Genomic DNA, 22,029 nt, shown 5'->3' with positions numbered 1-22,029 from the left:
TCCTCTTTTCTTCAATGCCTTTGCAGGGGGAAGCCAGAAATTCCACAAGTACGTTTGTGTATTAGAGCATAACTTCCTCCTCAGATCTAGCTGGGTCTCCCTCCCCTTTGGTACTGGGGCCCATTCTAATCTACACAGGCTTTGAAACTCATGGCTTGATTCACCTTGCCTAATCACACCATCCTCATGCAGGCACAGCCATCTCCAGATTCTCCCATCTCTAGTGGTTTACTCTGGCTGCCCCTTAACACCTAGAAAAGCCCCATTTCCATCATATAAACTGCTCATTCATTAAAACCCAGCTCAACACATATCTCATCAAACAGATCACCTGACTGAGACGGCAGGGGAAATCAGGGTTCTAAGCTCTCACACCCATCTACTATTAGCTTGAGAATCTTAGACTACAGACGGTGATGACTATCTCTCAGGGGTTATGGTTGAATGCCACCTTTAAGTCATTGTTGGAATAATAGATATTTTCATAGTTTCACGTATAAATATTTTATTGTCACTCCTCAGATTTTATTTCATGTTTAAAATTTTTTTAACGTTTATTCATTTTTGAGAGTCAGAGACAGAGCGTGAGTAGGGGAGGGGCAGAGAGAGGGAGACACAGAATCCGAAGCAGGCTCCAGGCTCCGAGCTGTCAGCACAGAGCCCGACGCGGGGCTCAAACCCAAGAACCGTGAGATCATGACCTGAGCCAAAGTCGGATGCTTAACCGACTGAGCCACCCAGGCACCCTCATTCCTCAGATTTTAAATTGAACTGCTTTTACTTTCCCTGTAAAGTATGGGATAGGAGTATAAATTCACATTTACTGAATGCCTACTTTGGGGTGGGCAGTGTGGTAAGCATTTCTATACATTATTACATCTAATCGTCCCAACAACGCTAAGCATAGGTAGTTCTTCCCAATTACCAGATGAGATTGGGCCTCAGAGAGGTACGCGTTTACAAATAAATGCACATAACTAGTAAACTTTGGAGCTGAGACTGACACCCGGCTTTGACTTCCAAGCTCAAACTGTCCTTTCTCTTCATCAGTGGCTGAAATTACTCCAATATGTGCAGTAGTTCAGGGAATATGGAGTCATACGTTGTTTATGTATTTCTCCATGACAGCGAGGGCTTTAGAACACATTGTTGTATAACTACCTGAAGACACCCTGGAATTTTTCAGGCCCACTAGGCTACTTACTGTGCCATCAACTGTAAGTGAATGCTTAACAGAAACACAGCCGGGGTTCTCTGGATAATGGCATATCGCTCATCAGTTAATCGCCACCTCTGGAGTTGAGTTGGAGTTACTAGACTTGGGTGAGTTTTATCATGGCTCTTCTTTCTCACACTGTCTCAGATGCCCCCAGCCTCCAAAGCAGCTGTTTTTTTCCTGACTTCCCTATTTCTGTCAAATTTCCTAGTTAGCAAATCTGAGCATTATCTTTGGCTCTTCCATTGCCCTGAGCAAACATGAAGTCAAATTAATTCATCCTTTCTGTGTCTTTGCCTTTCTTTACATTCCCAAGATGGCCAGCTATTGTGAAGTTATTACTGGTAGTTGCTTGGGCTGTGGCAACAGTCCTTCCCCTTCCAGCCAAGCTGTTCGCTAAGACTGGCTTTCACGTTCTCATTCTTTTGATTGTGGAACAGCCATGCTCATTTTCAAAAATCTTCAAATGTTTTTCTTTGCTCCTAGGATAAATTTCAGAGGAGGTATTATACATGTCTCTACTTCCTTGCAATCTAGGGTTTTCCTTCTAAGAAAGTCTTGAGAGGTTCATTAAACTGGGTGAACTTGTGGTTGTTCCTTTCCCATTCTGGGACTCAGTTTCTTCAATATTCTATGTTGAGGGGTCCCTTAAGGACTATAGAAATAGGTACTGTCAGACAGAATTTGGAGAGTGGATCAAGAACATTCTGTTCTGGGGCGCCTGGGTGGCTCAGTCGGTGGAGCATCCAACTCTTGATTTTGGCTCAGGTCATGATCCCGGGTTTGTAAGACCAAGTCCCACATCAAACTCCACACTGAGCGTGGAGCCTGCTTAAGATTCTCTCTCCTTCTGCCCCTCTCCCCTGCTTGTGTTCTCTTTCTCTCAAATAATAATAATAAAAAGGATCATTCTATTTTGCTAATAGGCAAATGGAGGCTAGGACTTAGAGAAAAGGAAAGATAATCTGAAAGAGGGACAGTGAGAAAACATCTTTATAAAATTTTCTGTTCACTTACCCTCATTGTTCCTAATGAGTGTTTCACTTAGAAATGAACACTTTGACTCAAGCTGTGGGTGTGAAGTTAAGAGGTGCAAACAAAGCCAGCCCCACCATTAGGCCCAGCCTCTTGTGCCACAAATGGCACATATTACTAAGAAGGTTGGCTGGCCAACATGGAGGAAAAAGTATAGACCTGTGGACTAGAGGGAGGCTAATTGTCCCTAGCAACCATCAAAGTCATGGCCTTGGCTTCATTTAGCCAGGGTACCTACCAAGCCGAGCTAATGAGTCACAAATGACAAACAACCACATGGCTATGACCGAATTTAGGAGTGCTTCAGCAAGCTAGAATCTGGAAGGCTTACGGAGGGAGAACCCTGAATCACTTACAGTTAAGATGCCGACTCTAGTGATGGACTGCTGGGAAACTGCACTGGCTAGGAATTTATTTGAATAAAATGAATCTAATTAGGAACCATGTAGCTAGTCATCATAATCATTGGGTTAGAGGAGGGACTAGTCAACCATGCCCAAAAAGCTTCTGTGCTCACTGAGGCAAAGTGCTCAGTGACAGAACTTAACAAAATGGCTAAGTGAGTTCCTCTTGGCTGCAAATTTGAGCCCAGTGGCCAGTGTATTAGGTCTCTATGTGTCATTTTGAAGGAGAGGTGGAGTTGTAGGGTCCTATGCGGATGAAAGTATTTATTAAATCCTCCAGGAGAGGCAAGTAACTGGCATAGGGGGGCAGGGCCAGTGGACAAGAGGAAAACAGTTAATGGTGAATATTTCTTTGGCTTGGAGACCCTACCAGAGCCAGCAATGGGTCAGTCCAGCAAGACCTGTTCCCAAGCGGCTACCAGGGAGTATAGGTTTGGGACCATTTGGGATCCTCAAATAAGCCTACTTTAAAAACCATCTTAAATTTGCCAGTGTGTTTTAAAACATTGCGTGACAAGCCCCTTAGGCCATAAAACATGTTTATATTTTGGATCAAAACCACATAATCACAATGCTCTGGAATCTTCTTAGGGAAATCTTCCCATCTGCAGTGTTTAGCTCTGCAAATATCAGTGTAATAGAGCATCCCCTAAACCAAATACAATGTTCTTCAAGGTTTATTTTGAGTAAAGAACCTAATCAGCAGCGATGCTAAAGAGGAAAGGATTCAGGAATTAGTTTAGGAAAGAAACAAGGCAGTGAATTTCTCCAGCAAATTTATGTTTTGACAACTCCAGGAGTTATACACCTTGTGCTTTAGAGGAGAAGTGGGCTTGCTCTGTCCAGCCCAGTATCAATGAAGTAATGACATCTGGGGCCTCCTCAAGGGGTACATTGCTCTCCACTGAGGAACTAAATGGTGCAAAAGGCATATTTCCCATAAACTCGAAGCTGTGGCAACTGCCCAGCTTAGCGGGCCCCACTTGGAGAGAAGATTGTTTTTTTCAGCATGAAATAAATGGATTGTGCTTTGGATGATGTAGCTGCTTCCGTTGTCTTAGCCACTGATGCAGATCACAGCATGAGTGATGTGGCAGCAGCAGCCATCCGGAGCCACTGTGAAAGGAGATGCAATAAATGGAGTGGTTGGACCCAAAATGAGTTTGGCCTGCATGATTGGCTTCAGGAAGCAGGGCAGGTGCCCAGAAAGGCTTATTCACGTAACCCAGGTCCCAAGAATGATAGTCTGTGCCAAGGTCCACATTTGCCACGCCCTCTGCACAGCTCTGGTTACACTAAAGTGTTGTTTTAGCCTTCATATGAAAGGATGCTATCGTGAACTGCCAAGAAGAGAGGTCACTATCTCTTACTCCAAGCGGTGCAGTTGGGTTAAACTCATTCAGAAGATGGTATATGTTCTCACTGCGTAAAGTACGGCCCCTAGATCAGCATATCAATGATAGAAGGCCCTAAACATGCTGTACTGACATCTTTGCTACTTAAAGTATGGTTCATGGACCAGTTCTTGGCATCACCAAGGCTGCTTGTTAAAAATGCAGACTCTCGGGCCCCACCCCAGACTTAAATGAATTAGAATCTGCCTTTTGACAAGCTCCCCAGGTGATCTGTAAGCACAGCAGAATGTAAGAAGCACTAGTCTGGTCATTATTATATATCTACTGAGAACCGCACTTTGGCTGATTAACACAGATGGGTGATTCAGAAGGAAGGACAGCCTAGGCTTTGGTAGAGGTTATGGGTGGGAAGTGTAGGGCTAGGAGGGGACCAGAGCACGAACTGGCAAAGGCTGGAGGGTGACTCAATTGTTCAACCTAGGCCCAGGACAAGTCTCTTGACATTTATGCCGATGGCTCTATGATATACTGAGTAGCAAGTCAGGGTCTTCATCTACGGGGGATATTTCAAGGTTCCAACCAAGGTAGACCCGGGGAAAATCTTAGCATTACCAGGCTGGAAAGAACTCTTTACTACTCAGTCCAAATGGGCAGCCTAACCTCATCTATTACTCTGTCATCTTGCCTTTCCCATCAGCCACGGAGGCTCACAACAGGCTGCAGCCAGAGAGCTCTGGGCAGAAAGACTATAGAACACAGTGGCTTCCCTCACAGGCGTGAAGGGCTGCATGTAGGGGAGACCTTGGACTGAGTCGTGTAGTAACGAGGAACAAAAGACCCAGAGGACTATACCCAGGGCTATCTGCCTAGGCAGCACGGAAGCTGTAGATACTTGATGAGGAACTCTTGAAGCCGCTCAGAGGTGAGGTATGGGGAATTAACGCTACTAGACGGAGAACTACAGTGTTGTTCCCCCTCAGTTGTGTCTCTGTCCTATGTGATAATGCTGCTATTGGATTCCAGTTTAGGAAATGCTCCTGAAGTTTTGCCTCCAGTGGTTGTTGCCAAAGAACAAATTCCATAAATCCCACATCAAATGCCACCCACTTGAAGGCATCCGTTTTTGGTCTCCTTGAACCCACCACAAAGTCCAGGCAACAATACAAAGAGATATGCTACCTACTATGAGCAATCCCCACAGCCCCGATTCCAACTTAGTCAGCCAGTTCTCTGGAGCTCGGCAATATTTGATAGCTGATGGGATGTTTACGTTGATGAAAACTCTGAAAGCAGTCCTAAAGGCATCCCAAGGTTGTTTCCAGGGTGAGGATGCTAGGAGGACTTTGTCCTGACTTTGCCTTGATGGCAGCTGCTTGGAGATGAAAGGCTTGTAAATGGTTTCCTGTCCCTAGAGCCCGACAGTCCCCTGTGCCATTTTAATTTAAGCTTTCTGGATTGGAATAGAATGAACGAGCAGGGGAGGTTAATTATCCTAATTAGAAAAGAAGTGAAGTTATGGCCCTTCTAGGTCAGGCATTTGGACAAACCTCCCCCCTGGCTCCGAGCTTTGGGCATTAGCTCCTCACTTGAAAGCCAAAGGACACACAAAGCATCCTCCCCAGCCTTCTGCCAAAATCCCTGGAGAAAGACACAGGAGAATTCTTTTCAGGAAATGGTGTGTGATCAGCCTGTGTCCCAGGGCCAGAGAGAGGGTTATCTGGAGGTGGCAGATATGTGGGCGCGGCTGGGTGAGCACAGGGGTGTGGGTCCACCCCCAGGCCTCGCAGCTCTGGAGAGCCAAGCAAGCTCAATGTAACTTGTTTGGAGTGTGGTCATCTCAAAAGATACGCATCTTTCCCCGAGCCTCTTGATATCCTAGCTTCGGTCGGCCAAGGATGTTGAGATCTCTCTGACAGGCAAATTCCTCTGGTACTCTGCTGCTACTTCTTGGATCAGTATTTTGTTGTTGGATTTATTGAGTCCCAAATGCAATACCTCCTCTTCCTCCACTCTCTCAAGCACCAGCCATTCTTTGAATAGAGCAACCCTGCTTCCAATACAGAACATGCTTTAGATGATGTGTGTGAACTTTCTTAGCACAGTGTCTGACACACAGTAGGTGCTCACTAAATGTTAGTTTACTCCTTTCCTTCCTACTAGAGAAGAGTGTGTCTGGTACACAGTCTTAATCGTCACTCGTTCTGTTCTCTGAGCCTTGTACTTGATGTATGATGTGATAGCGATTTGTGATCTGGTGACATAAAGGGAAGCATAAAGCCTTAGATACAGCTAGAGTAGTAACTGTATAATATTAAAGATCAAACTGGCCAATTATTCAGACATACTCAACAGATATGTAGTGCTTGCCTTTGAATTATCCACATACCCAAGGGATGAATAAAAAAAGAGACCTTAAGCACCATCTTTCAAAACAGGCCTCAGATTGTTGAATGATCAATTTGTGGGTCTATTACAATTTGCCTTATTCATACAGAATAGTCCAAGAGCATTAACATCAATGACTCCTAACAGAATGATAGAGCAAGTGGAGGTCTCAATAGACCGTTCAATCTACCCAACCCTGCTTCCCCTGGCCTCCCATCTCCAGCCATTCTGTCGACCTGCTGGGTTATTTGCAATAGGGACACGGAATCCAAGGCGTGAATAGTACCGAATAGTGGCTACACTCAAATTCACCGGTAGTTAATTCTAGAATCTTTTTCGTACTTTATAACTGAATATGTGTCCGCATAACTGGATATGGGAATGAATTTAAATACAAAGGCCTGGTGCTATTGGAAATGTGAAACGGCCCCACTTTCTTATGCTTATCTCTTGTGCAGTTTGTACGCATGACTGTCTCCGTGCTCAGCTCCCAGACCTCTACCAAATATTCACCTCTGTAGAACTGCACTCCCCCAAATCTTCCCCAGTGCAGAGGGAGCGGCTGTCAGTCTTGAAGGATGAATGGAAAGTAAACAGAGGACGTTTGATATATTGGGAAGAAAAGTAATGAAGAAAAATGGATGCTAATGGACAAACTCAAGAGCAGTATTGGCATTGAGGATAACCAACTCCTATAATTAGGCATGGGGAATACAGGAGACATGTCTTCTGAAGTCTTGTTTATTTTTTGCTTGGTTTTGTTAGTTCCCAAGTTTTGGCATCGCGCCTCTTAGTAAGTGGAACCAGTCACCCTCCAGCAGTAAACTTTGGGTGGGTGGGTGTGGGTTCAAAATCAGATCATATGGGATAAACTCAGTTTGAAAGTAAGTTTCTCTTAGACTCCTGGAAGCCTAAGTCCCATGTTTGAGGACTGTGGCTCAGGCAAGCTTCCAGAGCAAGTTCTTCTTATGGGAAGAAGTATCCAGGTACTAGATTTACCTGAGGGATGAGTTATGGCCTCAGAAATATTTATCATTGTAGAAATTTCAAGGTTTTTTTTTTTTTTTTTCTGTCATTGAAGCTTTATACGATCACCGTTTAGGGGAAGAAGGACCGGAAATACATTTGGACCTGCTGAGAGCTGGCAGAAAAAAATCTTAAGAAGATAAGGCATTTTTGTTAACACTGCCACCAAATCCCAAGACTGCCTGTGGCATTATTGACAGTAAGTAAAATCATCTTTTTATTTATTTTATCTGATTTATTCCAAGACTCTCTTCTTGCCTTTCAATTAATAATGCAAACTTAATTTCAAACTAGCTCCAGGCCAGTAAAACCCTCTTGGAAGCAGTTGCCAAAACTTTCTTTCATTTAATTCTTTATTTAATAATTCCATACTTGTCAGAGGGACTTGTGTTCTTACGTGGGAGTTGGCCTCATTGGCCTTCTTGAGGGTTGTCATCAAAAGGGCCCTGCTAGCCTTCACAGATGGGATCAGCAAAACCTCTGCCTCTAGTCAATGTGGGCTAATAGTCCCGAGACTGTGTCCCTGGCCTTTGGTACTTCAAAGGCATTGAATGACAGGGGGAGACTCAGAGGAACTGTTTTCCTTCGAGGCAGGCCCTGCTAGAATTACGCACAGTGCCAGAAACGTAGAAGCCATGTTAAGAGATCCTAGAGATAAAATAATCATAGAATGTCAGAATGGAAAGGGACCTTAGATATCATCTACTTTAATGTTTTTATTTCATGGATGCACACACTAAGGGCCGGAGGGGAATGTGGCATGCTCAGAGGATGGGAAAGCCAGGAGGAGGGGGAAAGTGCCTTCCAGTAACGTGTATGGAATTTTCTGGGTATCCGAGTGCTTGACAGAAAGTCCTTGTGTTGGGATTATTGAAATGCTACAGAAAATATCTCTAATGCACACAAGTCCACTTTTCTTCCTCAACAAATATAACCAAGTGAATATTGTGGAATCCTTCTTGGTGCCCAAGGATCTTGCAATGCCTCAGGGCCCTCGGTCTGAATGTACGTGTTCATTGCCCAGGACTATAGAAGTCGAAAGTGGACTTCTATAGTGGGCCAAATGTGTACTGACCCTGGTGCAGGAAATTGCCACTTTTACTAAATCACTGATATCACCTGCTCTCTCTCTCTCTCTAAAATCGCTTCTTTCTTTCCTAAAAACTCTGGGTAGAAATTCTGGCTATTTGAAGATTCTGACCCATCAGACTCTGAATGATTGAGATTTTACTATAAAAAGATAGCTGAATGTTATTTTGGAACCTGAAATTAGGGCAGACACATTGTATGCCTTCACTGGATTCTCCTTGGGCTTAGCACTAAAACTGGAGCCTTTGGGTCATGGGAGATTCTCCCCACAGAGGAATGCCTGAAGCAAGCCAGGATGTTCCCGGGACATGGAACTCAGACAGCAGGGCAGAGGGGGTGAGATTGTGGGATCAAAGAATGTGGCATTATTGTGAAGAGTGGCACTAGACCAGTACTGACCCTGCCTGAAATCAGTGACAACGAAAAGCATGAAGCATAGACAGAACTTCACGGAAAGGAATGGACCTTTTAACCACAGTGCCTTCCCAGATACACATTTCCTTAGAATGTTTAAATGGTGAAGCATGTAAGTCTCAAAATGATGACAGACCACTGCCAGCAGATATCCCCCTGGGTGAATCATGCACTTCATTCACCTTAACATCTCTTCCTGAATCCAGCCCATTGTCACCCAAACCAAGGCAACAAATATTCCTTGGAAGTGTCCTTTCATTTATCTGGATAGAGAGAACTATCTCCCTCCGACTAAGGAGAACTAAACCTTCCTACTGGGACCAAAGCACGCCTCTGAAAGCAAAGGAGTGCTTTTATGACTTGTTTGGTTGGTCAAACTTACATTCTGCCCACTGCTGAGTAGTTCTGCTTCCCTCTGTGACTGATCAGGAGCCTGGACACACCCTTGGTAGATCCCACAGCCTACCCTTCCCGCAAAGTGCCACAGAGCATACCTGAATAAAATCTAAATACGCTAAAATTAGTTTGACTTTTAAGAAATTTTGCAGTGGTCCTTGAAGTTATAGGAGACCCTTCAAAGGTGAGAAATGGTGAAGGGCTTGGCGGTAGAAATGTTATGCTCCAAAACTTGGATTTGGAACACTCCCCGGGCACCCAGCCATAGGAAACAAACTCTGTTGTAGGAGCGTCATGGCGGACACTTGCCCTTTCAGGGCTCAGAGGATGAAATCGCCAAGGGGAAAGCCATGACCTTTGAAATAGCTGCTTCCCCAGACTTTCTCTGACCTTATCAAGAGATTAAACCCCTCATTGGAAACTGCGCGAATAGCGAATGATTTCCATATTAGGAGAATACGTGGGCTCAGGTTATCCTTGATTTATGTTAGCATACCAAAGTTGCTCAGTGTGGATAGAGCAATAGGTCCATATAATGATCCTCAGAACGTCAGGAGGAGACTTCCAGCAGTACTCTGAGTGCCTTCTACTACACAAAACCACCGACAACCTGGGGGATGGGAACATTATAATCTCTAAGAGGAAATTAAGGCCCAAAGAAGGGCATGTTTGGGCCAAGATCATCCAGCTTCTGCTGGGAGCAAGGAGACAATCCCCAGGTCTGTCTTGTTTCAAAATCCGTGCTCTTCCCACCTCATTAGAGACCTGGGAGGAGAAAACTGGTGTGAATGAAAGATGCTTTCAAAACCGTAAAGAATATATTGGGGTTGGAAAGACCTTTAAAGATCATCCAGGGGCGCCTGGGTGGTGCAGTCGGTTAAGCGTCCGACTTCAGCCAGGTCACGATCTCGCGGTCCGTGAGTTCGAGCCCCGCGTCAGGCTCTGGGCTGATGGCTCAGAGCCTGGAGCCTGTTTCTGATTCTGTGTCTCCCTCTCTCTCTGCCCCTCCCCCGTTCATGCTCTGTCTCTCTCTGTCCCAAAAATAAAAATAAACGTTGAAAAAAAATTAAAAAAAAAAATAAAGATCATCCAATCAGTCTTACTTTATAGACCTGGAAAGCGAGGTCCAGAAAAGGATACTGACAGTCTCAAGATTACACAGAAGAGAGCTCAGCCAAAATTTTAACACCGAATTCATCTTATCTGAACAAGAACCCGAGTCTAAAAAGAACTAAAATCTACTCTCTGATCCAGTGACATCAGATTCCATGACTGAAATATGATTCCAAACTATCCTAAAAATTTTCAGGGCTGCCTTTTAAATTTTTTTAAGGTTTATTTATTTTTGAGAGAGACACACACACAGAATGTGACCAGGAAAGGGTCAGAGAGAGGGAGACACAGAATCCGAACCAGGCTCCAGGCTCCGAGCTATCAGCACAGTGCCTGATGTGGGGCTCAAACTCACGAATGGTAAGATCAGACCTGAGCCGAAGTTGGCTTAATTGACTGAGCCACTCAGGTGCCCCTCAGGTCTGTCTTTTAAAGGTGTGGTTTGCCCAGAAGCTCTATTTGTTATGTAACAGGCTCATCAGGGGAAGATACCTTTATTTTAGGTCTTGGGAACAACCTGAGCCCCTTACTCTTGTAAAATTTCTCGGATGTCCCTGCCACTGGCCATCAAGTTATCCAGGCAGAAGAATGAGAATTGTTTGGTAAAGCTATACCCATTCCTTGAAAGACAAAAGCTTTTATGAACTTTGTTTCAAACAGTGAAATCTGCTTGAAATCGTATATGAAGACATTACCACAAACATTTTCAGCTAATTCTTGTGTGGGCCCAGCATCCACAGTAGGATTGGGCTCACAGTAATTTGAGAAGTTTAGATTTAGAATTGTCTTCTCCTTCTCCAACTTCAGGCACATTTTAAGTTATGTAACAGATTTAAGAGTGTGGGCTCTGGGGGCATCTGGGTGGCTCAGTTGGTTGAGCATCTGTCTCTTGGTTTTGGCTCAGGTCATGATATCACAGTTTGTGGGTTTGAGGCCAGCATCAGGCTCCACGCTGTCAGCATGGTGCCTGCTTGGGATTCTCTCTCTCTCTCTCTCTCTCTCTCTCTCTCTCAAAAAAAAAAAAAAAAAAAAAAGAAAAAAGATGGGCTCTGTAGTCACCCAAAGCAGTGTTCAAGTTGTAACTCTACCACCTATAAACTGTGTGACTTTGGAAAAGCTATTCAACTTCTCTGTGCATCACTGTCCCCATTCATAAAATGAAAATAGTAATATCTGGTATTTATTAGATGGCTATTATGTGCTGGACATTGTTCTCAGTGTTCATCCATTTCAACCCCTTTAATTCTCACGGGTAGCTGTCCCCTGAGGTAGGTGCCATTATTTCCATTTTATAGAGGAGGCAACTGAGGCACTGAGAGTTTAAATATCTTCTACATTATCACACAGCTAGTAAATAGTGAAGACAGGATTAAACCCAGACCATCTGATTCCAGAGCTGGCACACTTAGCCACTACACTATACCTGGCTCGTTGAGTTAATGTGAGGAGCAAATGGCATAATATATTAAAAACTGAAGCCTAGGGCCTTGACAAACGGAAGCACTTGGTAAACATTAGCTATGGTTACCGGTTTTCGCTACTTCCCCAAACAGCGATTGGTAGCCTGTGAATAACTCCATTTCTACAAAGCCTTTCTTGGATAACCCAACCCACCTGATCTTCCTTATGGTTGCGTTATTGCAGCATAAAGCATACAATTTAGGACTAGATTATATGTTGTCCTAGGTAAAAAAAACAAAAAACAAAAAACAAAAAAAACATGTCTTTTCCTTTTCTGTATTTTCTACAGCGCCTAACAGACCCACAGGGGCTCACAGCGTGTTTGTGGACTGGAGTCTGCAGGGTGACTATTGGTGCCTGGTGACAGGAATAACTGTTCCCACAGCACAGTGCTTCCCAAACTCTTATGTGCATGTGAATCACATGGGGATCTCGGGAATGTGGATTCTGATTCCAGGGGTCTGCCGTGGGGCCTGAGAGTCTGCATTTTGGACAAGCTCCCAGGTGATGCTGATGCTTCTGGCCCATGAACCACACTTTAAGCAGCAAGGTTATAGGGGATGGCATCTTAGGGTCTTCTCCGTAATTGGTATGTTTTGGGAGAGGCAGGCTTGGATCCCTGTAATAAACTAAGCTATATAAGGACTTAGATATCACAACATAAGGTGAAATCAGGCATTTTACTCTCATGGAATAAACAGTAATATGGAAATTCGAGACCGGTCATGAGCAGCTGTTCATTTAACAAGCTCTCGTGAAAACCCTACTACATGTAAAGCTTTGTGCTAATAGTTACCATGAACAGTATAAAGATGGGTTTAAGGTATGTATAGTAGGCGACACGTTACCATGTGGGTTGTCAACTTTGGTAAAGGCTTCCTCTTTCTGCTTCAGTGGACTAAGTGGACTTTGCACGTTTAAATTGAAGTTTGGAAGGAAAGTAGTATAATTACTTATTTGTGTGCAAAAAATTAGTAATGCCGATTAAGGCCATTTAGATTTGCTGATCGTACTTAACACCGTATTTTCCACTGTTTATTATTGGAGTAATTATTTGTGTCAAAGTAATTTCTGAGGGAACATGGTGTAATTTATCTCAAGTCCCAGTTAGATGATCTTGATATTTCAGCCTCTTGAATAGTAGCAGGAGACACAGGTTTTTAAATGGGTGCTGGTAACGGCGGGGGGGAGGTCAACCAGTTTGAGTCATGAGCAATGGGGTAAGAAAACAACATCCTGGCCGTTCGTTTACATACTTTTCTCAAAGTAAATGAACTAGGGGAAGCGTAGGCTATAGATAGCACAGTTCAGTAGTAAGAACATTGGGCCAGAAGTCGGGAGACCTGCAATCTAGTCCCTCTCTTCTGTTGGTCTAGTTGTGGGACTTTGCATAAGTCGCCCCACTTCTCCAAAGCCTGCCGAAGTAGAGTGAAGCATACCAGTCTTAGCAGTCAGATCCAAAAACATTATCTGAGAACAGCAGGTTGACAAGCAAAAGTAATATAAAAAGTCAAGGTAGCATTAGCAATTATTTTGCACACATTAAATCAAAGCTTGTTCCCCAAACTCCCCAAATATATCATGGAAAACCAAAGATCATTCTCCCTTCATTCTAAGTGGGAGTGGAAAAATACTGTTCCACTCACAGAATACCTTTTCCGCCAGACAAAGCCAGACTCTCTTCCCACATATCATTTATTTTAGTGACACATTCCAAAAACTTTAAGGATGGAGATAGAAAAGAGGTTCAGGAGATTGGACCCCCTCTCACGCTTCAACCAAATATGTCCTTCATTGAAAACAATTGTACTCTGAGCCTTGCGTGTATCTTTGTGTCATTTGCTTCTTACGTCTACAAATCGGAGTGTGCCAAAACCCCAATCAGAACTAATAAATGTTTCTGATCAATCTGCTCCCAGTCGACTTGGGTTTTATTGGAGCAATTATTCATTCGCTTTCTTATAGATCCTAATTCTGACTCAGTGAGCGTTTGGCTCCAGCTATGGGCCATGACACTTAAATCATGGTGTACTTTGGGTGGTGCCCCTTCTTGCAGGGTGACCATAACTCAGAACGCTTCCTGGGTATGCTATTTAAATATCCAACTCAGCATCCTGTGATATAAAGAACCCCTCCATGCCATTTGTTATGATAGGTGCTGTGAGGCACGACTCTGATTCTGGGGACTCAGATGTACAATAAATCCGACTACACTCTGCTGGCAGTGCACATAATTATAAAATATGCAGAATGCTTGTTATTAACCAGTCTCATGGAGAAGATCTACTGTGCCATGCAGGATATATTTGGGAATAGAGCTACAAACAGTGATTGATTTTTTAAAATTCATGTCTCTCCTATCCTTTTAATCATTCAACCTCTAAGAACTAGCAAACATTTATAGACATTTAATGAATGGGCAGCAAGGCCCATTTGCAAAGGCTGATAAAAATTATTGTTTGCCTCTTAAGTGAAGATTAAGTTCCGGTTTTGTTTTTAATATGAAATTATTTAACATAGCATTTTTTTATGGTGGCTATGCAGAAATAGAGACCAAGATATAAATCAACTGGGAATTATCAAGGGAGCCTCCTAATAGTTATAAAAACAATGAAAGCCATTCATAATCTTTAACTGTTTGAATCCCAGTTGAATAGGCTATCATTTTTCGGCCAATATTTATTCTCAGAAGACAGGCTTTCGTGTGCCTTAAACATCAAACAACATCAACACGAAAAACATACACGCAATTCCTTCTTCGGCAGTGAAGCTACAGCAACTCATTTGTTTGTAGGGCCCTTGGAGAAGAAAGAATGCCCACGGGGACTGAGTGAAAGCCATAAGGATGATGCCAAGCTCCATCAAAGGGAGAGGCTGCAGGCATGTAAGAGCAGAACTTGGCTTTGCTCAATTGGTGCTGGCTTCGCGAATCTTATTAGTCTGGTGCTTCCCAGGGTCTGATGCTACTTGGTCTCCCGTTCAAGAAAGTATTCCCAGCCATAGCCACCTAGAAAGATGCCTTCAACACAGCCTCTTCCTTTTCCTGTTTGGAAGGAAGTCGCTTGGGCACAGGAGATCCCCGAACTCTCTTCTGTTAGTGCTAAGTTACTCCTCACTGGAGAGTCAAGGCTGAAAGGCATCAGAAATAACAGTTTCCCAAGATTAAGGAGCCTCCAAACAGATGTTCACCCGTGTCACAGCTGATTTCTTGGAAATATGAGCAGGTGGCTCTAACTTTATCAGGTTACTCATTAAAGGGAACACTTGGAATGTGGCTGCCTTCGGTTTCTGCTGTTCACTGCTGAGTGGTGACATTCTGTATTTGCCCACCAGAGCTTATGAGCACAGAGTCTAGAATCAGACTGTAGGGATTTATTTCTCAGCTCTGCTACCTATTAGCTGCGCAATACTGGGTAAGTTATTTAAGGTCTCTGTGCTCAATTTTGAAATTGTCAAAATAGGGGTAATATTAACAGTATTATTAACCCATTGGGTGGTCGGGATTAAATAAAATAACGTGTATGAAGCCCTTAACCCCAGTGCCTTGTCCATGACATGCAGCCAACAGATGTTGTTGTTTCTTCAATTGTTAGTAAGGTCTCTTTGGGGTACCAGGGGCAGAAACCTGACTGAAACTACTTTAAAGAAGGCATTATTGGCTTAAGTAACTGAAAAGTTTAGAGATCGAACGATGTCAGGACACAGGTTCTTCATTGCTTGTCCCTACTTTACAGATATCCAATTTTGACATAAACTCTGTACCTCAGTTTCTTAGTCTGTAAAATGGGCTAATAATACATTTACTTCACAGGATTACTATGAAAATTAAATGAGTTCATGCATGTGAGGTGCTTCCAACAGAGCTTGGCACATAGTAGACCGTATCCAAGTGTTAGCTAATATAATTATTCTTGTCACCTTTATTTACTTAGAAAGAGCGAGCGTGAGCGGGGGAGGGGCAGAGAGAGAGAGGGAGAGAGAATCCTAAGCAGGCTCCACGCTGTCAGCTTGGATCCCAACGAGGGCTTGAACTCATGAAACTGTGAGCTCGCGACCTGAGCCGAAACCAAGAGTTGGATGCTTAACCGATTGAGCCACCCAGGCGCCCTTGTTGCTGTTATTTTAATATGCGGCGTCTCTTCTTCCTGTGTTTTCCCTTCTCCCTTCTGCTTCTGCGGTTGAGTGCTTCTTTTATTCTCCTTCCTAGGTCCCTTCCATACCTATTCGACTTGCCCTAGTCTGCAAGCTATTATCACCCTTCCCACCCACCAGTTCCAATGCCTCTGATCTATGACGATGTTGTGGTGGGCAGCGTTTCATATCAGGTACGGGTAAGCACAAGTACCGGGGATGTGCCAGATGGCACGGAGTAGGAAGGAACCCTTGCGTTTAATCCACCGATGTTCTGCCCTTCCATCAGCCTTATCCCCCCCCTTAAATTTCTTCATGCAATTTTTGATGATTGAGATTTATCAGCTACTGTCTCTGAGTATCTAGAAAACACTGCCACTTTCCACTTCCTTTCTCCAGAGTCCAGTGGCCACCTGTTCTTCCTCGTCTATTCTGGACTTCCTCCTGGGACACCTCTGCCTAAACTACAAACCTTCCCTTTCCTATCCACCAAAACAGAAACAAAAACAAAAACAAAAACAAAAAAACCTGCCCATTTTTTGCACCATACCTAAAGGGCACTGATGTCAACTGCGTGACAATGGTCCGACCGGATAAAGCAATACCACAGAACGTGTTATCCTTCTCTGGGAATGGAATGCACTGGTCATCAGAAGGCCCCCAAGAAACAACATCAATGGGACTTTCACTCTGACAGGCCAAGGAAAAAAAAAATCTGCGGGCAAGAAATTTCTTCTCATTCACATCACGTGGGTAGTTTTGCCAGCCTGCGGAAAGGTTAACTTTGAAGAGTCTCAACAGTGTGGCCCTACTGGCCACTCCCAGACTTCCTCTTCCATTCTGCCCTTCCTAAAAACAAAATGTCACTGAACTTGGGTTTCAAACTACAGGGGTTCTGTGGTCGGCCCCAGCCGCATCAAAGTAGCGAAGATCCTTCCTTTCCGGAGAGCCACTCATTCATCTCTCCTTGGAGAGAGAATTCCCAGGAACAAACCCTCAGTAGAAACCACTCTGGGGCTCTTGGTCATCTTGCCTTTTCTCTTTTGAGGGGCAGAGGTCTTCGAAGCTCATGTTCGGGTTATAAGAAGTCCTCTGTACCGACCAGTCAGCAGCCTAGGATGAGACTGGAGGTTGTCTGGGAATACAGGTGGAGAGGCGAGCTGGCACCTAGGACGCCCGTGCCATTGTACTGCTGTCCGTAGCTGGAATCTATTCCACAGCCCGGCCTCAAAAGCAATTTGCAGTACATCCAGGCACAAATCCAATTAAAAAGCAGAAAGGGATTTGCATGCATAAAATAACTCTGATGCACGGTTTTAAAAAATGACCCTGATAGCTAAAATTCAAAGGCCTTTGTTTGTGAAGGTCCATCTCTGGGGCGGGTGTGCTGATGTTTGAATCTCTGCCCCCAAAGTATCTGAAAGATTAGATGAAATTACGTTCTCAAAGCTCAGGGCAGCTTGGTGGTCGGGAACAAAATAAAAGCTGACACACAGCTAGATGCTAGTTTTGGTCATTTACCCCAGTGAAGAAGCTTCATTCTTTGAATTCTGGATAGCCTGAGGCAAAAGCCAGATGTCAAAGCACATGGCACAGTGGTTGGCACCCAGTAGGTGCCCAGTGAGTATTAGCTGAACTGAATGAGTGGCCAAAGCTCCCCTTTGGTCTTTGGCAGGCACTGTTTGTTGTCTACCCAAGATCAATTTCCCTCTTCTTTGCTAACATAATCCTGGTTTTGTTTAAGGTGGCAGCGTGCCCAGCTAAATACTCTCTTTCCTAGTCTCCCTTGCAACTGGTGTCGAGTGGGTGGGGCGCGTAAGATAGTGCCAGCCAAGGAGACTTAAATGGGAGCCTATTGGGGAAACTGGCAAAGGTTTTGTTTTCCTGATAAAAGGTGATGGATGTGATTTGTACCGCTCTTTCTTCATCTTCCTGCCTCTCGGGAGCACTGATGTCACAGCCATCTTGTGACCATGAGGTAACAACCATGAAGGTGAAAGGCAGCATGCTAAGGACGGTGAAACCGAAGGGAAGGACTTAGGTCTCTGACGGCATTCGTGAACGGCGGAAGCAATGCCTACAACTACCTACTTGGAGGTTTCCGTTACACATTGTGGAAAGCCCTGTGTGTTTAAACTGCCAAGAGTCAGGATTTGCTTACTTGCAGCCTAATGTGATCCTAATAGATACAGATCTCCCTGTCGCCAGGCTCCTGGGACCTTAACGTGAGCTCCTGGCTATTCAGTGCGCCTCACTAGAGCGCTTCGCCCAAGTCAGGCTGCTACGCCAGCGTGCCCAGCTCCCCAGCCTCGGGCCTTTCCTGACCTCCATCCACCACCAACAACAACAAAACCAAAGCTGAACCTGTCCTGTGTCCTACTTCCTCAGGGCCTTGTGACGTAATAGCTAACTGAAGAAATGCCTGTATGTTAAAGCCTTAACTCATGACAGAGTTCTCCAATCTGTTAGCCTCAAAGGGTTGCTCCTTCTATTCCAACAACTGGGTTGACAGGTGTGGCAGGGACATCAAAGGACACATTTGTAGCCAAAGAAAGATTCCGGGTGTCCATCTACCGCGTGTTGGAAGCAATCACCTTCCAAAGGGCTGGCTCTATTTGGAAGTTTCGTGGGGATGACTTTTTGTTCCTTTCACAGATTTTATTTAGTTGTCAGTAACATTTGCATGATTCTGGAAAGTAATGCAAAAAAAGAGCACTGGATATGATCCTCTGCAGAACTGTAAAAGTTACTGTGCTGTATAAATTGAGAACATGATTATGATGTCTAATGCAAACACATTTTTAAAACTTTTATTTATTTATTTTGAGGGAGACAGAGAGAGTGCATGCGCATGCGTGGGGTAGGGGCAGAGACACAGGGAGAGAGAGAATCCCAGGCAGGTTCCGCATAGTCCGAGCAGAGCCCGACGTGGGGCTCGATCCCACAAACCTCGAGATCATGACCTGAGCTGAAATCAAGAGTCGGATGCCCACAGGACGCCTGGGTGGCTCAGTCAAACACCTGACTTCGGTTCAGGTCACGATCTTGCAGTTCACGAGTTCGAGCCCCGCATCGGGCTCTGTGCTGACAGCTCAGAGCCTGGAGCCTGCTTCAGATTCTATGTCTCCCTTTCTCGCTATGCCCCTCCCCCACTTACACTCTGTGTCTCTCTCAAAAATAATAAACATAAAAAAAAAAGACTCGGATGCCCAACTGACTGAGCCACCCAGGCGCCCTGCAAGCACGCTGTTTTCAGGCATAGCCTCTCTTACACACACACACTCTTGAAGAGAGGGAGCAAGAGAAACAGAATTTAGAAGCTCATTAAAGCTGAGCATTGATGAATTGCACGTGGTGGGCACCCCCTCCCCCACAGAAGACCAGAAGGCTCGCTTATTTGGTTCTATGTCTCTGTGTTCTAGCAACGTACGCCCCCGTGGTGTTTTCTGACCTTCATTAGTTAATCCACCGCATGTGGAATTGTACTGCCCATAATGAAAATAAACAAAAGTTATACAGTGACTAGCCAGGAGACATAAACTATATCCTTGTTCTAACTCAACAATGAACCCCAAAGCAAAAACCCTGGCAGACTTACAGTGAAAGGATTGCATTTCATCCTCAAACTTCTAGAGTCTTCCTCACTCTTGAAAGATAGGAAGAGGAGCGTGCCAGGTAATGAACTGACAGTATTTCAGTGCCGTGGAAGGAGACTTCCTGCCCTTATGTCTGACTATCTTTCTAATCAATGCTGCTCTCAGTTATTCTCCTCACCAGTTCCACCCCCCCCCCACCCGCCTTCTCTCTTGTATCTTAGTGCATCATTCCAATATAAGCTATGGCATTTCTCAGAACATTAAAAAGACTAAAGTCAGTATGGAATATAAATAGCTTTGAAACATCTCCAGAATGTGTCATAAAGAAGCAGGGGAGATAAAAATTTAAAGAGAGAGAAGGTATAAACATAAAATAAAATAAAAGCATCTTAAAAAAACCAAGTCTTTTTTTCACTGGGTGGAATTTGTCAGGGACTTAGGTGTGTGTGCTTTAAGCAACCTGAGAGATGTTCTAGGCAAATGGATTCATACTGTTTGTGGGGGCGGGTCATGTGGAAGGGGGAAGGAGGGAGGAGCCTAGTGTCTCTCTTAGTGTCATGAGGTTTCCTGTGGGACATGTAGGTCCAGGAAAGGGGAAGTGGTGGTCCATTAAGAGAAATGAGACTTTCCTTAGGGTCCTGGCTAAACCTAACATTCAGTAAATCCTTTTTCTAGGAGTTCTCCCATTTTAGTGTGTACCAGAAACACCAATAACCCGAAGCACGTAAGTACCTGATGCACCCACTTTTCTGTCTCACTTCTGGAAATTCTGATCCACTAGGTCTACAGTGAGTCCCATCATTTTCTTTCTTTCTTTTTTTAAATTTATTCATTTATTTTGAGAGAGACAGAGCACAAACGGGAGAGGGGCGGAAAGAGAAGGGGACAGAGGATCTGAAGCGGGCTCTGTGCTGACAGTAGAGAGCCTGAAGTGGGGCTCGAACTCAGGAACCACAAGATCATGACCTGAGCTGAAGTCAGGTGCTTAACTGACCGAGCCACCCAGGCGGCCTGCATTTTCATTGTTAATAAATACCCCCAGGTGATTCTGCTACTGTTCATCTGGGGGTCAGACTTTGAGAAGCACTGCCTGATGCAGGGGGGAAGAGACCTTCCGGTCCCTCTGCTGCTTCCTTCTAGACTCCAAACTAGGGGGCTCTTCTATTTCTAGAGAAAGCAGGGCATGAAGGAAGCAAATGTTTCCATTAGAAATGGTGTTAGCCAGTGCATTTGTGGTAGGCAAATGGCATTGTTTTTCAGAGGTCAGAAAGATTTCTTTCTGCGACTGAGGTGCCGGGATGCAAAACATTGTGTGGTCAGGGAAAGGGAAAGAGGAGGACACTGAAAAGGCAATAGAACACGACAGGTAATTTTGTCTTCTTTTGTTTTAATTTTCTTTTACACATATATTCCAAAATATCTCTTTTATTTATTTTTCAATATTTATTTTTAAGAGAGAGAGAGCGTGTGCGCAGGGAGGGAGACAGAGGATCCAAAGCAGGACCGGTGCCGTCAGTGCAGAGCTGGCTGTGGGACTCGAACCCAGGAACCATGACATCATGACTTGAGCCAAAGGTGGCCACTTAACTGAGCCATCCAGGCACCCCTGAAATATCTCTTTTAAACCCTAAGACTGCCATGAAATTTAACATGACGACTAGGCTAGTGGTTCTAAAACGCGTGGCCCTGGGACCAGCAGCATCAACATCACCTGGGAGCTAGTTAAAAATGCAGATTCTTGGCTTCTGCCTCTCGACCTATTGAGGCTGAAACTCTGGGGCTGGGGCCCAGGAATTCGTGTTTAAAAAAGCCCTTCAGATGATTCTGATGCATGCTAGAAATTAAGAATTCATTGACTTAGCAACAAACTACCTTCTAAACTCCTGAAGGCAAGAGTCTGAGTCTCTTGCATCTTGTATGTCCCCACTGCTACCCCACCTCTAAAGTGGGGTATGGTGCTGATCACCAGTGTGTGATCACGAGATTGTTGCTCTAGGCAGCTGCCATTCTGTAGTATCTTAATCCCTTCATTTTCGGTAACAAAATTAAAATGATATCAGCTGATCTTAATAATCTCATGAGGTTGATAGGGCAGGCAAATATATATTATATACATATAGTAATATATAATATATAATATATATGTAATATACTATATACTATATGTAATAATATATAATATACACATACAGTATATATATATATATATATATATATATATATATATGGATATATATATATATTGGAAATATATATCCTGGAAACTCTCATTCAGTAAGTCTGGGATGGAACTGGGAAAGCTGTATTTGTAACAAACTTCTGGGGCATTCTGATGAAAAGTGAGCTTTGATAAGCACCACAGGGGAAAGATTTGTGTAGCCAGGTTTAGGTTACCATAGCAACCAAGC

The 22,029-nt window shown here is 44.2% G+C and overlaps 1 protein-coding gene and 1 long non-coding RNA gene across 8 annotated transcripts in view; one reads left to right on the top strand and one right to left on the bottom strand.

Annotated features, from left to right (window-relative positions):
• GRIA3 (glutamate ionotropic receptor AMPA type subunit 3) overlaps positions 1-22,029 on the bottom strand; it is a 267,365-nt gene that overhangs the window by 145,234 nt on the left and 100,102 nt on the right. The window lies entirely within an intron of this gene.
• The window catches only part of LOC121025420 (uncharacterized), a 72,796-nt gene that overhangs the window by 47,591 nt on the left and 3,176 nt on the right, over positions 1-22,029 (top strand). Inside the window, exon 2 of the long non-coding RNA XR_005788043.1 lies at positions 7,477-7,620. This is a non-coding gene — a long non-coding RNA (uncharacterized LOC121025420). The remainder of the gene's footprint in view (positions 1-7,476; positions 7,621-22,029) is intronic.

This window comes from Herpailurus yagouaroundi, unplaced genomic scaffold (genome assembly GCF_014898765.1).
Source record: "Herpailurus yagouaroundi ecotype Mexico unplaced genomic scaffold, PumYag 67641, whole genome shotgun sequence".
In the NCBI taxonomy this organism is placed as follows: domain Eukaryota; kingdom Metazoa; phylum Chordata; class Mammalia; order Carnivora; family Felidae; genus Herpailurus; species Herpailurus yagouaroundi.
The sequence above is the reverse complement of the archived record's forward strand: the minus strand, read 5'-3'. Positions and strand labels throughout refer to the sequence as shown.